At 43.0% G+C, this 16564-nt stretch overlaps 1 protein-coding gene across 1 annotated transcript in view; it reads right to left on the reverse strand.

Annotated features, from left to right (window-relative positions):
- Positions 1-16564, reverse strand: part of LOC311224107 (ephrin type-A receptor 6-like) — a gene marked incomplete at both ends in the record, with an annotated part of 205709 nt that overhangs the window by 35191 nt on the left and 153954 nt on the right.

Genomic DNA, 16564 nt, shown 5'->3' on the forward strand with positions numbered 1-16564 from the left:
TACAAATAACAATAATAAGTAATCATGACACATATCCATTTATAAAGCCAACCTCTAAACAAGCCAAACTGGCCAGCCTCCCTTCACCAGAGCCAATGCTAATGCACACACGCACGCATGCACGCACGCACGCACGCATGCACGCACGCACGCACGCACGCACACACGCACACACACACACACACACACACACACACACACACACACACACACACACACACACACACACACACACACACACACACACACACACACACACACACACACACACACACACACACACACACACACACACACACACACACACACACACACACACACCCTGTCTCACATGGCCCCTCCCCCCCCCAGGAACCAGTTTTGGTGTAAACCTGATTAACGAGAGACACACACTAGTGCATGTGACAGAGATTAGGACTCACACATTTTGACCCATTAGAACCCCACTCAGACGGAGACCTAATCGGTTTACCCAGGTACAGTAGGGACAGCGAATCACATCACAGCATTAGATTCAGGTTGGGCACATATATAAACCAGTCATATTGAACAGTAAGACACACTCGACAGGGGGAACCGGACTGTGTCAGGGAGACTTTGATAGCCTGTGTACTGCTTTGGAGAATTGCCTTGCTGCTGTTTGCCAATAAAACAAACGATCACTCTCGGACCATTGCTCCACAACCACTTGTTTCTAGTGATGCTCGATATTGGCTTTTTTACCGATACCGATATACCGATATTGTCCAACTCTTAATTTCCGATACCGATATCAACCGATATCAACCGATACCGATATATGCAGGGTCCCCCCCCCCAATTTTTTTTATAATTTCAGGTAATTAACATTACATATCTCTTGTTGTGGAATTAACACAACATTATGCATACTTTTGACAATAAATAAAATCAGAATTTGTTCTTACTTGCTTGCCTGTGTAAATAAAGGTTATAGAAATGTAAAAATAAATAAAAATAAAATAAAAAAATTTGAAAACCGATACCGATATTTTCCGATATCACATCCTAATGCCGATATCGGCCGATAATATCAGTAGGCCGATAATATCGGACATCCCCACTTGTTTCCAGCCTTTTCTTCTTCTTCTCCTCCGAACGGATCCAGAGCCAGGCGTGCCAAATTAAGCCACGTTAAAGGAAATGTGGGAACATAGGGCTGTGGGAACACATAGGCATGCTGCTGCCCCCTATAGAGTCAAGGGGCAGCTACCGGTAGGTTTTAATTTGAGCTGCCAAGCCGTGCTCAACACTCAGTGGGCGCAGACCCCCCGCGGTCTAGCAGCTCATTAGAGTGGTGCCTGCCTGTGTGAAGCCCCTTGTATGCAATCAGAAAGCAACACACCCCACAGCCAGCCAGCCAGTGAAAAACAGCTCTTAGCAATTTACTGACCCCCCCCCCCGCAGCTTTCAACCAAATTATTTTGAAAGAAAATGTGCTAATAGTTTCTTTATTAGTTGTCATACAGAAGTACTTTGAATTGCATGAAAGCAGAAATACTTTGAATTGCATGAATAGTACATAGTACATCACCGTTACATAACTAAATGGCTGTGTTCATCGTCGTTGCCATGGACACAGTGAATAGTTATCATGGCTGCACAGACGCTTACTGTTTTTAGCTGCGACCAGCAGCTCTATCGTTGGCTCAACAAATCGATTGGTCAACAAAAGTTTCCCCACGCTCTACCGGCCACAGTTTCCGCCCTAGAAGATGTGTGTGTGTGTGTGTGTGTGTGTGCGTGTGCGTGTGTAAAGGTGTGTGTGTGTGTTCATGCCAATTGGCACAAAGGGCGTGTGCAATGGGAGCGGCCTATGGCAAAAAGTGGCATATAACTTCCAAATTAATTCACAGACTTTCACATGGTTTTGTGGAAAGGTTGGTCATGACCCAAAGGACAGCTGATTAACTGCTCATGCCGATTCGCAAAAAAAGGGCGTGTCAGTGGGAGTTGCAAAAAGGCGCATAACTTCTAAACAGATTCACATAACATGGTCAAACTTTGTGGAAGGCTTGGACATGGGGCAAGAGCACACACAAATACACCATTTTGTTACGCAACCTTTCTTAACTCATGAACCATTTGTCATTGACACTTGTGGGAGCCGTCATTGGTGTGAATTAGCCCTGCCCCCTATACTTTAGCCACACCCCCTTCCATAACTCATAAACCGTTTCTCATAGAGACTTGCGGGATGCATCATTGGACCCAGTACAGAGTCCTTTTTAATTGATGTAGGTTAGCCCCACCCCCTATATTCTAGCCACGCCCCTTTCATAACTCGGTAACCATTCGTGTAGAAACTTGTGGGAGGCGTCATTAGACTCTGCAGAGAGTTGCGCTGTAAAGATGCTCTTAGAGTTCTATTAAGCTCAGTGTTACTTTGAGAGGACCTAGCTGCGACTAGCAGCTCTATAGCTCGCTCTGTTGGTTGGTTGGTTGGTTGGTCAGTCCACGAGAGTGTCCCCACCTAGTGGCCACAGTTTGCACCCTAGGAGGCTGAAATCTGTTATGGGGGTCAAGTCTGCATGTGTGAAGGGGTGTGTGTCTGTCCGTGGTCTGTCAACGTGGTTTAGACGTGGAGTTCATTGCTGGGTTAAGTACTTCTATTCTATTCACATAATATGCTTACTACATATATCTATTCTATTCACACATTATGCTTACCACTTGTATCTATTGCTATGTCCGCCCACTACAATCACGCAAGCTGTCTAACGCCTGTCCCGTCTCCCTGTCTCCCTGTGAGTGGCTGTCTCAGAGTGATGACCGGAGTGTTGGTCGTCCCGTGATTAAGACGGGGAGGATGCGACCCTCTCTGCGCCGCCCCTTTGCCTCAAATAGATCCGCTATCAGCTCTATCTTTAATCTTTCAAAATGTTCAGTTGCTATCGCATGCACTTATCTGTGTTTCACCACACATATGAGTGCATGCTTACCAACTGTTTGCCTGTTTTACTGCAACACTACTATCACCGACATCTAAGAAGGGAGATCCCCCCTTGAATGGCCCTTCTAAGGTTTCTCTCCTCCATATTGCCTGTGGTGCATTTTTTCCTATTGCTAGGTTTTAGTGAGTTTTTCCTTACCTTCGCGTGGGGTACGTCTGGGAGTGTTGCATTTATTTTGCATTTATTTAAAAAAAATTGGACTTTATGGTGTTTTTGTTTTGTTCTTGATTTATTGTGATGTTTCTTCTTGACTTGTTTAAAGAAGATGTGTCCGGCCCCATGGGGACATTAAAGGGGAACTATCTTATAAATGGCCTTTTTCAGTGTTTAGCATTGTTTCCTAGCTATGTGGACTTATATTAATATGATCTATGTCTCTAATTCTCATATTGGCGCATTCTTCCAATTCTCCTCTCACAATATTCACCCTCACTGAACTGAGTCATCTGAAAATTTGCTGATTTGTGATGTCAGAGAGACTCAGCTGCATGTTGAGACTCACACACTCAGCACAGTTACCATTGTGGTTGGAGCCCAGGCTCAAAACGGCTTAAGATCTTGAGGTAGAAAAATGCTGTTTTTGATTCGATTCTTGATTAGAAATACAAAACAATGAATTAAAAAAAATTCAAAATTACAGAGGTGTTCCATAAACTCACAGGAATTGTGTAAAAGTGCCCAAATAGTGAAAGAAATAGAAAAATAGTTCCCCTTTAACGTGTGTTGTCGGGCCTTACAAATACATTTGATTTGTGTGTGCGTGTGCATGCGTGCGTGCGTGTGTGTGTGTGTGTGTGTGTGTGTGTGTGTGTGTGTGTGTGTGTGTGTGTGTGTGTGTGTGTGTGTGTGTGTGTGTGTGTGTGTGTGTGTGTGTGTGTGTGTGTGTGTGTGTGTGTGTGTGTGTGTGTGTGTGTGTGTGTGTGTGTGTGTAATTGTATGCACGAGTGGATGCATGCCATACAGAGATTCAGGCTTGTTTCAATTTATTTCTGGTTCATATTTGTAAAGTAGGCTAAAATATATAGGGAAAAAATGTATTTAAGGGAAAATAATATAAGAGTATAAGTACAGTAGCATAGTTTACTTCCTCTTTGGGCAGAGATGTTTGACAATGAAACGTTGTCCAACTCTGGACTGTGTAGGACTGCGAGTTCAGAATGGGAGTTCAAGTTTCAAGTTCAAATCAAATCAAATCAAATCAAATGTATTTGTAAGGCCCAACAACACACGTTAATGTCCCCATGGGCCGGACACGTCTTCTTTAAACAAGTCGAGAAGAAACATCACAATAAGTCAAGAAACAAAACAAGAACACCATAAAGTCCAACAAATTTAGAATAAATGCAAAATAAATAAATAAATAAATGCAACACTCCCAGACATACCCCACGCGAAGGTAAGGATAAACTCACTAAAACCTAGCAATAGGAAAGAAATGCACCACAGGCAATGTGGAGGAGAGAAACCTTAGAAGGGCCGTTCAAGGGGGGATCTCCCTTCTTAGATGTCGGTGATAGTAGTGTTGCTAGAAAACAGGCGAACAGTTGGTAAGCATGCACTCATATGTGTAGTGAAACACAGATGAGTGCATGCAATAGCAACTGAACATTTAGAAAGATTAAAGATAGAGCCGATAGCGGATCAGGGGCACAGGGGCGGCGCAAAGAGGGTCGCGTCCTCCCCGTCTTAATCACGGGACGTTCAACACTCCGGTCATAACTCCGAGACAGCCGGAGACAGGGAGACAGGAGGGCACGCAGAGAGGGTCGCATTTGTCATATAAGGTACATGTACTCCGGTAGCGCTGGCTTGGGGATAGAAGCTCCTTCTGAGTCTCTCTGTGCCGGCCATGAGACTCCGGTAGCGCTTGTCTGACCGCAGCAGTTCAAAGTGCTACCGGAGTCTCATGGCCGGTACAGACGTGTGTACCGGCCCTGCGATGAGGTCGTCGACGTCGGTGAAGTACAGACTACAACCCCCATAACAGACCAGCAGCTGATCCGTCTGGACACAATGTTCTGCACACTTTTCTGTCCTCGTTCTGATGATCTGTAAGAACTGTTGGCGGGGGCACGAAGGCTGGGTCGGGTTTCAACACCACGTTAGCATAAATCAATCAGTGGATACCGATACTGATACGTTGCTCACTCTCCTGGCGGAAGTAACCACTGGGAGGAATGCTAACTTCAAAGATAGAATTATAACGTAGCCAGAGGTCCCAGGCACACTCACAATGGCCTGCGCGAGTGTTTAGAATAATAATAATGAAAAAAAGGAAAAAGGAACGAAAGCGTTATTGGCGCTCAAGCGTTGGCTGTCAGAAACGAGATATCTTGTATTTGGCGCTCAATGAGTTATGGGGTATTTCCTCTATAAGCTCCGAGGCCGTGGCTTTCAGCACCATGGACAGGTCCCATTTGGCTTTCAGCACCATGGACAGGTCCCATTTGGCTTTCAGCACCATGGACAGGTCCCATTTGGCTTTCAGCACCATGGACAGGTCCCATTTGGCTTTCAGCACCATGGACAGGTCCCATTGGGTCTGTCTGATAACAGGTGTCAGACTAGCGAAATGTTGCTGGCCAGTAAGAGAGAGGGGGAGAGAGAGAGAGAGAGAGAAAGAAAGAAAGAAAGAAAGAGACAACAATGACAACTGACTTATGAATGCAAGTGATGATGGAAACAAAAAATAACATTACAGCAGACGCAACGGTTCTGTGTGTGCGTACGAGAGAGAGCAGAGAGAGAGAGAGAGAGAGAGAGAGAGAGAGAGAGAGAGAGAGAGAGAGAGAGAGAGAGAGAGAGAGAGAGAGAGAGAGAGAGAGAGAGGAGAGAGAGAGAGAGAGAGAGAGAGAGAGAGAGAGAGAGAGAGAGAACACAGAGAGAGAATGTCCCAAGAGAATACATCTCCCCACTATCTGAGCATATAAATAGGTGATGGCCTTATTCCCAGAGCAGGAGAGATTTAAAATATAAAAAAGACGATCCATAGATGAAAAGTAAAAAAGAAAATGAAAAGAATTAACATAAAGAAAAAGAAAAAAACAGAGACACCACCACACCGTCCACTGAAAGATAAAACAGAGCATTTCCCACCTGAAACCAAATAAACTATAAAAGAAGGAGGAGTCATTCCGTCAGAACACCAGCGTTCTATGCTCTGCTTGGTGCCAGGCTTTGGTGCCAGTTCTATTGAAGCCCATGGGAGAGGCATGGAGAAGCTAAATATACCAGCTATTTGAGGACATATATATATATCAACCCATATAGCAAATGTTAGCTAACAATCAGTGATGCCAGTAACTCTAATCTGATTACTTTTTTCAGTAAATAAATAGTCATCTAACTTGTTACTTTTTACAAGCCAGTAATCTGATTACAGTTACTTTTCCAAGTGGCTGTGCGTTACTATTTAGTTACTATCTCATAATGCTGATGACAAGGAGCCAGGGGTACAGTCAGCCACCTCTCCAGAACCCAGACCGGAGATGGGACGTCCGCTCGCACACAGCCACACACACATGTTTACGGTTATAGCTGATTTTAGAATGGCTTCAGCATGAAGTTAAATCAACTGTCCAGTTCGTTTTATAGTGTAATTTGGCTACTTGAGAGAGAGTGAGAGAGTGAGAGTGAAAGTGAGAGATTCCTGTTACGCGCGACTTGCGGAGTACGCACTGAGTCCGCTGTCTCAGAATTGATTTGGGAGAGAGAGAGAGAGAGAGAGAGAGAGAGAGAGAGAGAGAGAGAGAGAGAAGAGAGAGAGAGAGAATGACGTTATCACTTACCTAATGAGACGGTGATGTTGCTTCGCAGAAGCAAAAAAGTGTCACTGACATCCCCTGAAGACTCCGATTGAGTTCATTCAAATGCTCAAAAAATATCTGCCATGTATGCCAATTTGGCAAGCCACTGAGCTAACCGCAGTAACTATACTGTCCTGCAGAAGCTAACCGCAGTAACTATACTGCCCTGCAGAAGCTAACCGCAGTAACTATACTGCCCTGCAGAAGCTGAATGAATGAATGAATGAATGAATGAATGAATGAAAACTTTATTTAACAGATTGCAGAATGGGTACAATACAGTACGGCTCAATACACACAATTGTTAAGGGGATGCAGACCAGAGAAAGACTTTCGTCTTGTTTACATCAGGGTCCCCCATTTTCAATTCATAGCTATATATATATATATATATATAGCTAACCGCAGTAACTATACCCCCACAACCACCACCCTGCCATCTCCACTGTGAAGCTATGAGAAGGGGGGGGGGTTGAAAATAATAAATAAGTAAACAATTTAATAAATAAATAAATAAAAGTTTGAAGTTGCCTCTCAGTGTTAAACGCTTCCGCTTCTCGCCCCCTCGAGGGCCCTGGCAGCAGCTGTTCATTCACTACTGAATATCACAGAATTTCCCCTTTTTATTTTCAGAAATTGCCTTCCAACTCAGATTGCACAGCGGCACTTTGAGCTCTTGATAAAGAACACCGGGGTCTGGTCAGGTCTGATGGGGGGCTGCGTTATGTTCAGTCACAGTGCAGGTCCACTTCACAGTTTATTTTGAAAACTAGATACAAATAAATGCCAAAAGGTCATTTCAGTCATAAGTGAGCATTTATTTCCTTCACACGGTGGAGTGTTTAAGGTCAGGCTTGGGAGCAGGAGAGGAAGCTGATTCCCTTCCCTGACTAAAAGCAACTGACTCACAGCAATAACTCACAGCAACTGACTAACAGCAATAACTCACAGCAACTGACTAACAGCAACTGACTAACAGCAACTGACTAAAAGCAACTGACTCACAGCAATAACTCACAGCAACTGACTAACAGCAATAACTCACAGCAACTGACTAACAGCAATAACTCACAGCAACTAACGCACATCAACTAACTCACATCAACTAACGCACATCAACTAACGCACATCAACTAACGCACATCAACTAACGCACATCAACTAACTCACAGCAACTAACTCACAGCAACTAACGCACATCAACTAACGCACATCAACTAACGCACATCAACTAACTAACATCAACTAACGCACATCAACTAACGCACATCAACTAACGCACATCAACTAACTCACAGCAACTAACTCACATCAACTAACGCACATCAACTAACGCACATCAACTAACGCACATCAACTAACTCACAGCAACTAACGCACATCAACTAACTCACAGCAACTAACGCACATCAACAACGCACATCAACTAACGCACATCAACTAACTCACAGCAACTAACGCACATCAACTAACTCACATCAACTAACGCACATCAACTAACTCACAGCAACTAACTCACATCAACTAACTCACAGCAACTAACTCACAGCAACTAACTCACATCAACTAACTCACAGCAACTAACGCACATCAACTAACGCACATCAACTAACGCACATCAACTAACGCACATCAACTAACTCACATCAACTAACGCACATCAACTAACTCACAGCAACTAACGCACATCAACTAACTCACAGCAACTAACTCACAGCAACTAACTCACATCAACTAACTCACAGCAACTAACGCACATCAACTAACTCACAGCAACTAACGCACATCAACTAACTCACAGCAACTAACTCACATCAACTAACTCACATCAACTAACTCACAGCAACTAACTCACAGCAACTAACTCACAGCAACTGACTAAAAGCAACTAACTCACAGCAACTAACTCACAGCAACTAACTCACAGCAACTAACTCACAGCAACTAACTCACAGCAACTAACTCACAGCAACTGACTAAAAGCAACTAACTCACAGCAACTAACTCACAGCAACTGACTAAAAACTGTTGTCATTCTTATGTTGTGGCAGCAGCAGGGGGGACGACGATGACTCTGTAACCTAGTTTAAAGGAGTAATCAGTAATCAGTAATCAGATTACTTTTACAAGTAATATGTGGCATCACTGCTAACAATGCAACAAATTGCTGATGATTTTAAACAGGGGTAATATAACCCGTTTAAAGGGGAACTATCTTATAAATGGCCTTTTTCAGTGTTTAGCATTGTTTCCTAGCTATGTGGACTTATATTAATATGATCTATGTCTCTAATTCTCATATTGGCGCATTCTTCCAATTCTCCTCTCACAATATTCACCCTCACTGAACTGAGTCATCTGAACATGTGATGATTTGTGATGTCAGAGAGACTCAGCTGCATGAGACTCACACACACTCCACACAGTTCCACACACAGCCCAGGCTCAGAACGGCTTGAGGTAGAAAAATGCTGTTTTTGAGGACTTGATTAGAAATACAAAACAATGAATTAAAAAAAATTATAAATTACAGAGGTGTTCCATAGACTCACAGGAATTGTGTAAAAGTGCCCAAATAGTGAAATAAATAGTAAAATAGTTCCCCTTTAAATTAAAAGGTCATAAACGAGGTGAGGGCCATAAACGAGGTGCGTTCACGCGCTACACAGTGACATAATGACCCTTCCTTCTTTTATAGTTTTCTTGCCTGAAACAGGAAACACTGAAACATTTGGGTTGAAAACTAAAAACTATTTTTGGAAGGGAAAAAAAACACATGGAAATTGTTCCGTGTGACTAAGCTTTCCTGACAGGTGACATCTAACCACAAGCAGTGGTCCTCCTGACTGGTGACATCTAACCACAAGCAGGGGTCCTGACTGGTGACATCTAACCACAAGCAGTGGTCCTCCTGACTGGTGACATCTAACCACAAGCAGGGGTCCTGACTGGTGACATCTAACCACAAGCAGGGGTCCTGACTGGTGACAACTAACCACAAGCAGGGGTCCTCCTGACAGGTGACATCTAACCACAAGCAGTGGTCCTCCTGACAGGTGACATCTAACCACAAGCAGGGGTCCTCCTGACAGGTGACATCTAACCACAAGCAGTGGTCCTCCTGACAGGTGACATCTAACCACAAGCAGTGGTCCTCCTGACTGGTGACATCTAACCACAAGCAGTGGTCCTCCTGACTGGTGACATCTAACCACAAGCAGTGGTCCTCCTGACTGGTGACATCTAACCACACGCAGGGGTCCTCCTGACAGGTGACATCTAACCACAAGCAGTGGTCCTCCTGACTGGTGACATCTAACCACAAGCAGTGGTCCTCCTGACTGGTGACATCTAACCACAAGCAGTGGTCCTCCTGACAGGTGACATCTAACCACAAGCAGTGGTCCTCCTGACTGGTGACATCTAACCACAAGCAGTGGTCCTCCTGACTGGTGATATCTAACCACAAGCAGTGGTCCTCCTGGCTGGTGACATCTAACCACAAGCAGGGGTCCTCCTGACTGGTGACATCTAACCACAAGCAGTGGTCCTCCTGACTGGTGACATCTAACCACAAGCAGGGGTCCTCCTGACTGGTGACATCTAACCACAAGCAGTGGTCCTCCTGACAGGTGACATCTAACCACAAGCAGTGGTCCTCCTGACTGGTGACATCTAACCACAAGCAGTGGTCCTCCTGACAGGTGACATCTAACCACAAGCAGTGGTCCTCCTGACTGGTGACATCTAACCACAAGCAGTGGTCCTCCTGACTGGTGACATCTAACCACAAGCAGTGGTCCTCCTGACAGGTGACATCTAACCACAAGCAGTGGTCCTCCTGACTGGTGACATCTAACCACAAGCAGTGGTCCTCCTGACTGGTGACATCTAACCACAAGCAGTGGTCCTCCTGACTGGTGACATCTAACCACAAGCAGTGGTCCTCCTGACTGGTGACATCTAACCACAAGCAGTGGTCCTCCTGACTGGTGACATCTAACCACAAGCAGTGGTCCTCCTGACTGGTGACATCTAACCACAAGCAGTGGTCCTCCTGACTGGTGACATCTAACCACAAGCAGGGGTCCTGACAGGTGACATCTAACCACAAGCAGGGGTCCTGACTGGTGACATCTAACCACAAGCAGGGGTCCTGACTGGTGACATCTAACCACAAGCAGGGGTCCTGACTGGTGACATCTAACCACAAGCAGTGGTCCTCCTGACTGGTGACATCTAACCACAAGCAGTGGTCCTCCTGACTGGTGACATCTAACCACAAGCAGGGGTCCTGACTGGTGACATCTAACCACAAGCAGTGGTCCTCCTGACTGGTGACATCTAACCACAAGCAGTGGTCCTCCTGACTGGTGACATCTAACCACAAGCAGTGGTCCTCCTGACTGGTGACATCTAACCACAAGCAGTGGTCCTCCTGACTGGTGACATCTAACCACAAGCAGGGGTCCAAGACGCGTTTTCCTTAATGATAAGCAAGCAGTGCAAGAATGCGGAAGCATTCTACCGTAGTGTCGTGCGGTAATGCGCCTTTCATTTTCCGCCGCCCAGCGCCCGTGCGTGCACCGGCGGCGGCGTGCTCGCTCAGGTGCGTTCGTGCGCCGGCGTGCTCGCGCGAGGTGCCCGCGCATGCGCATGAGATCCCGCCTTGGTTCGACACGAGCGGAGCTCAATATATATAAGTCACCGCCCCTTATTCTGTATCTAGAAATAGCTCAATTGGCAAGACTACATGGCTGTGGATCCTATGGCTCCTTTGCTGGCGAGTTCGAATCCCATCGAATATTTTTTTTTTAACGTGATTTTTTTTTTAACATGTATTCTTTCGCCGGTTAAGGTTAGGCATGGTTAAGGTTAAGGTTAAGGTTAGGCATTGTTTCGGAGTTGGTTAAGGTTAGAACGGTTAAGTTTAGGCGCTGTTAAGGAGCTGGTTAAGGTTAGAGTTTGTCAAAGAGAATGGCAATATAATTTCTATGGTTAAGGTTAGGCATGGTTAAGGTTAAGGTTAAGGTTAGGCATTGTTTCGGAGTTGGTTAAGGTTAGAACGGTTAAGTTTAGGCGCTGTTAAGGAGCTGGTTAAGGTTAGAGTTTGTCAAAGAGAATGGCAATAGACAGCCTATTTCCGCGCGACAGCTCCCAAAGCGGGCCTGAAAAGAAAGGCGCTTTACCGTAGTGGCGTGCGGTGACGAATGCTTCCGCATTTTTGCACTGCTTGCTTATCATTAAGGTAGACGCGTCCAAGACACCAACTCATCTCAGTTTGTGGGGTATCCATTTGGAATGGCCTTGATGTAGCAATAAAAACAAGTAATACTATTGAAATGTTTAAATGCAGATATAAACAGGAATTCTTGGACAAGTATAAGTTAGAGGAGCTAGTATTTTTGTAATTATTTATTCATCTTTTTTGCTGTAGTGGATAGGTATATTATTTTTGATATTGATAGATAGATAGATAGATCGATTCTATCTATCGATTGATTGATAGATAACTTATTACATATTAATATGATATTGTAAGGAAGAGGCAGGACCAGATAAGCTTTGCTTCTTTCTGTCCCTTCTCGAACAAAACCATTTGTCTTGAGCTGTGTTGACAATTTTTTTAATTATTTTTTTTTTTGTTATTTTTATTATTTTTGTTAGTTCATGTTTATGGTTGTTCGAGATAAATAAAGATGAAGATCAAATCAAATCATCTATCACACCCTCCCTCTGTAGGCTTATGCCCCCGTCTTCAGAACGGGCTGAATACAACCGAAGAAGTCTAAACAAGTAGAGACTCTGAAGAGTGAAGGAGAAGACAGTGACACGATGAAAGACTTTTTCTGTGGAAAACCTAGCTAAATGAAAATGTGTTAATTGCTGGAATTTCTGTGTTATTGCATACTCAAATCCCTGAAGTTTAAATGTAGAGCATTTCAGAAGGTGTGATTTTATCCAGAATCTGAATACATTTCTGTCATGAATATTTCTAATGGTGGGAGGAAGTTAATCTGCGACCCCATGCCTGAAGAATCCTGAAAAACAAGGTTCTGCTCTTGGAATTTGTACTAACAATAATGAACCCTTTCACTACCACACTACAGAAGGGTTAACCCTTTGTCGTGTGGCAGTGAAAGGGTTAACCTTCTGCACCGTCGCAGTGAAAGGGTTAACCCTTTGGTAGTGTGGCAGTGAAAGGGTTAATACGGCACTAGGACAGTGTGCAGCAGAAGGTGCTACGCAAGCAAAGCAAGTTCACATAATCAAGCTTGAAAAAATATCTAATTGCGATTATTTTGACTGATATTATGATGAACAAGTCTGTGGAATATGATTTGTAGTGTTTCGGACATCTCTACACCACCACCACAATACTTCAAATGTCACATTTACTAAATATTGCACCTCCTGCAATTTGGATATTGCACTCGGCCATATTTCAATACATCTTTCAGCCCTACTTGACATATTTCTATTTTCTCCATAGAGAACCTGATGACTATGCTACTGCAGAGCACCCATGGCTGCAGAGATCTCTGTACTATAACTCTAATAAATATGACTGTACTATGACTCCAATATGTGTGTTAGGGCTGCACGATTCTTGCTAAAATGTGAATCACGATTTTTCTCTCTAAGAATTGAGATCACGATTCTCTCACACGATTCTTATTTTTCGTCATCATTTAAAAAAAGTTAAGTAAAACAAATAATGGGGGGGTGGGGGGGAAGGAGAAAGGAGGGGTGCAGAAGAGCTAGCAAGAGCATTTGTATGTATTGTAGTGTATCGTAATTATTATGTATATATCCTTAATCTACATTTATTTTGATTTAAATACTGGACTATCATAGTCCTATGATTTATTGTGGATTTTTACTTTTAATGTTCGTGTGTCTAGTTGTATGTCATGTATCGTAATTATTATGTATATATCCTTTAATCTACATTTATTTTGATTTAAATACTGGACTATCATAGTCCTATGATTTATTGTGGATTTTAACTTTTAATGTCTGTGTGTCTAGTTTTATGTCATGCTAATTTGAAAAAAAAAAAAAATTGTTCACAAAAAAAAGTAAAACAAATAATAATAATAATAATTTTTACTTTATGTAAAGAAAATATTAAAGAAATCGTCATCATTTAGAAATTAGATGGCATAGGTCTATGAATCGAGATTGCGATTTTTTGCGATTAATTGTGCCGCCCCCTACTGTGTGGTGTGGGGATGGCTTTAAGCAGCCACACTTGCCCTGGGTCAAGCTAATTTGTCAATCAAACGTTCTTATGGGCTACGATCACAGGACCATGTGTTAATGACGGTCCCACGTTTTTATTCTGATCTTGGAAGGTTTCTGCTCCGTCTGCGTGGAACAGCCTGCAAGACGAGCTTAAACTACAGGAAACATGAACTCTAAATGAATTCAAACATATGATGAAGACCATAGGAAACTGTAAATATGTTTTCTTTCCTTGGAACTGTGTCTAAAACCACAAGCTTACTTGTCTGAATGTTTGTTCTTGTCTGAAACTGATAAGTGCTGGCATAAGCCTAGGTCAGATTGATAACCCCATAACTCATTGGTCCGCATCTCAACTTCAAGCAGCGTCCTGCGACGTCTGTGATGTCCAGGACTCAATGCGTCTACAAACCGCAGGGGTTAAACCCAGCCGACCCAAGCCCACACACGCACCCCTCCGTCCTCTCCAGTCATGCGGTTGATTGATTGGAGTTGCAGAGTATTTTTATTCTATTTTGCACTGAGAAGGACTTTTCCTATTCATAGGATATCCATTTCACTTATTCGGTTACACGTATTACCACTGTATGGCTTTACTTGATAATCACAGTTATACAGAACCCACCTTTAGTCCATATACATATACATATTTCTCCTTTTACTCTGTCTGGGGAAAGCCACACTCCTAAGGTTTTTTACATCATAAATCAGGCACATTACGGGTACATTTACATTTACATTTAGTCATTTAGCTGACGCTTTTATCCAAAGCGACTTACAAGTTCTGTACGACAAGCCATCAGGAAGGGCACAACTCTATCAGCTGAGTAACAATGTTCGCCAAAGTGTTGAGTGCTACAGTGTAGGTTAGTTTATTAGGACAAGTGCATGACAGTATGGTTAGTTAGGGTTAGATTTTAAAGTTATAATGCAAAAAAACATCTCCATGCTTACCAGTCGTCTTTCAGTTTTGGGAAGAATTGAAGCAAGTGTTGTTCCAAAAGAAGATTGTTTTATTTTTTAACAGTATAAGATTACATTAAAGGCTCAGTTTCATTTTTATAAGTACACAGGTTTCAGCTTACAATGTATCAGGATTCAGTCATCTCCACAAAATCTCTCAAAAAAGTCTGTCTCTTGAATGGGCAACATTCATTTTTATATTGATCCTGTATCATATTCCGATTGGTCTAAAAACAGTGATGTCACAGGGATGTCATTTCGCTTTAGCAAACCAAAATACAGTACGTAGTCAGTATGGACTCTCCTACTCCTTTTACTAGCGTTACCTTTAGTTACCTAGTGTTTTTAAGTAAGAGAAAGTCCCTCCATTTTTCAGAACAAACAAAGGGTTTGCCTGTGGTAACCATGTGGTACCAGGCAGTACCGGGCGAGGCCATCCATAAGATTTCTTATCAAGACTCCTTAGAGGTTATAGCAGAGAATCTTCAGAGATGCCCTCCTCCAGAAAAACAGTTTACACATCATTTAATATTATTCTCTACTGACAGTTAATTATAAGCATGACATTATGAAAACTTTACTGTAAACATTTAACTTTTAATTGTTATATAGTTTTTAAGATTCTCTCTGTCGTTTCAAGACTCCCCTTTACTCTAAAATTTCACAACCTCAGCCTTTACCTCCCCGGTAAATGCATGTCTGTTCTGCTTCCTCCCTGTAAGGGTTAACATTACAGTTTACTCTCCTCTCCTGCTGCATCTCAGGGCCACATTCCTTAGGGTTAACTCCCCACTGCAGGCCTGCTCTCACAGACACCTCCTATGCAGACCATGCAATTCTTTTTTAAGCAGAACAATCATTTCACTCAGTTTTAAAGTCTATAAAGAATATACTGGTTATAAAGGAACGAATCAGGATGTCAATTTCCAAAAGGGTCACTGTTGTTCTGTGGCACTTCACAGAAACAAATGTGTTTTTGCCTTCCTTTTACAAGGTCACTCTTAATCTCAATGAGTTTTTATCTGGTTAAATAAAGGTTAATAATAATAATAATAATAATTAGACCTGGGAGCAGGTGTGACTGTGCACCTATTGCGCATTGAGGTAATTAATGTGCACGGGTTCAATCTGCCATTCCTACACACACATGAGAGAGAGCCTTTGTCTAGACACCTGCTCTGGCTTGTACCATCTTGTACCATCTTGTACCAGAGATGTACCATCTTGTACCATCTTGTACCATCTTGTACCAGAGCTGTACCATCTTGTACCAGAGATGTACCATCTTGTAGCATCTTGTACCATCTTGTACCATCTTGTACCAGAGATGTACCATCTTGTACCATCTTGTACCATCTTGTACCATCTTGTACCAGAGATGTACCATCTTGTACCAGAGCTGTACCATCTTGTACCAGAGATGTACCATCTTGTAGCATCTTGTACCATCTTGTACCATCTTGTACCAGAGATGTACCATCTTGTACCATCTTGTACCAGAGCTGTACCATCTTGTACCAGAGATGTACCATCTTGTAGCATCTTGTACCATCTTGTACCATCTTGTACCATCTT

The sequence above is a fragment of the Notolepis coatsorum genome (genome assembly GCF_963971535.1).
Source record: "Notolepis coatsorum genome assembly, chromosome: 2".
Classification (NCBI taxonomy): Eukaryota; Metazoa; Chordata; class Actinopteri; order Aulopiformes; family Paralepididae; genus Notolepis; species Notolepis coatsorum.